At 47.3% G+C, this 1,987-nt stretch overlaps 1 pseudogene; it reads left to right on the top strand.

Moving 5' to 3' along the window:
• Positions 1-527: 527 nt before the first annotated feature.
• LOC111231576 lies at positions 528-1,978 on the top strand (annotated as a pseudogene).
• Positions 1,979-1,987: the final 9 nt, after the last annotated feature.

Here is a 1,987-nt window from a genome sequence, read left to right as displayed (position 1 = left end):
CAGACCTTCTTCCTGCAGAGATCAACCAGCAGCTCCACTGTGATCAGACTGTGGGTGGGAGAGGACAGATGATCTGAATGCCTCAAGTATTCATTTCATTTCATATCACTTAAACATGGATCACTGTATGAAACAGGTGAAATATATGAACATACATGTACAAACAAACACAAACAAGAAGAACTACTTTTACAGCTCTGCACACTGTTCTCAGTAACAGTCTGTTAAAGCTCCACCTTTCCTGATACTCTGAGACGAAAGCAGGAAATACCATTTCATACTGTTCGTCACTCCTGAGAGACACGTTGATGCTGAGAAACATTTAAAGAGATTCACCTTTAAACCAAAAACAACAGCTTCTACAGAGAGAGAGGGAAACAGGACGACAGCAACTTCAACCTGCAGCGACTCCACACACCAACTGTGAGTTTATAAGAGACAAGACTGAAAGTGAACGTGTGAGGGAAACCACACCTGAACTGACCTCTGTTGCTGGCTTTGTGTCTTCAGCTTCACTCAGAGAGGACATGTCTTCCCGGTCAGAGGAGGAGCTCACCTGTCCTGTCTGCCATGACATCTTTAAAGAGGCCTGTTGTCCTGTCCTGCAGCCACAGCTTCTGTAGAGACTGTCTGCAGAGCTGGTGGAGAGAGAAGGTAATACACAACAGTGTCCAGTGTGTAAGAGGAGATCTCAAAGTCTGAACCAGTTTTGTTTGTCCTTGAAGAACCTGTGTGAGGACTTCTTACTGCAGAGACATCAGAGACCTTCAGCAGGTCTGAGCCTCTCTGCAGTCTTGCACTCTGAGAAACTCAGACTCTTCTGTCTGGACCACCAGCAGCCAGTGTGTCTCGTCTGTCGAGACTCAAAGACACACACCAACCACAGCTTCAGACCCGTTGATGAAGCTGCAGAGGATCACAGAGAGGAGCTCCAGAAAGCCCTGAAGCCTTTACAAGAGAAACTGAAGCTGTTTGAACGAGTTAAAGGAGACTGTGACCAAACAGCAGAACACATCAAGGTCCAGGCCCGACACACTGAGAGCCAGATCAAGGAGCACTTTAAGAAGCTTCACCATTTCTACAGGAGGAAGAGGAGGCCAGGATCACTGCTCTGAGGGAGGAAGAGGAGCTGAAGATCACATGCATGAAAAGGACGAAGATGGAGGCTCTGAGCAGAGAGATAGCAGCTCTGTCACACACAGTCAGAGCCACAGAGGACGAGCTGAGAGCTGAAGACGTCTCATTCCTGAAGAACTACAAGGCTGCAGTGGACAGAGTCCAGCAGCGCCCCCTGCTGGAGGATCCACAGCTGCCCTCAGGAGCTCTGATAGACCAGGCCAAACACCTGGGCAACCTGACCTTCAACATCTGGAACAAGATGAAGGACTTGGTCTCCTACAGTCCTGTGGTTCTGGACCCAAACTCTGCTGGTCCAGGACTCATCCTGTCTAAAGATCTGACCAGAGGGAGATTTGGAAAGAAAAAGAAGCTTCCTGACAATCCAGAGAGGTTTGACTCCTATGTCTGTGTCCTGAGCTCTGAGGGTTTTGACTCAGGGACTCACAGCTGGGACGTCCAGGTTGGAGACAATCCATTCTGGTCTGTGGGTGTGACTGCAGAGTCTGTTGAGAGGAAGGGGATAGAAAAAGCTGGAGCTCAATTATGGACAATAGTGTTATATGAAGGCGAATACATAGCACAGTCTCCATCAGATCTCTCCACTCTTCTCTCAGTGAAGAAGCTCCAGAGGATCAGAGTGAATCTGGACTGGACCAGAGGAAAACTGTCGTTCTCTGATCCTGATACTAACACACACATACACACCTTCACACACACTTTCACTGAGAGGATGTTTCCATACTTTAACACAATCGAAGATTTTCCTCTGAAGATATTACCAGTGAAGATCAGAGTCACTACAGAACAAAGATGAAGAACATGATGGTTTAAGATCTTTAATACTTTAAAATATCTTTGTGGGTGGAGG

Source organism: Seriola dumerili, unplaced genomic scaffold, assembly GCF_002260705.1.
Source record: "Seriola dumerili isolate Sdu_G_001 unplaced genomic scaffold, Sdu_1.0 BDQW01000306.1, whole genome shotgun sequence".
NCBI classification, from domain to species: Eukaryota; Metazoa; Chordata; class Actinopteri; order Carangiformes; family Carangidae; genus Seriola; species Seriola dumerili.
The sequence above is the reverse complement of the archived record's forward strand: the minus strand, read 5'-3'. Positions and strand labels throughout refer to the sequence as shown.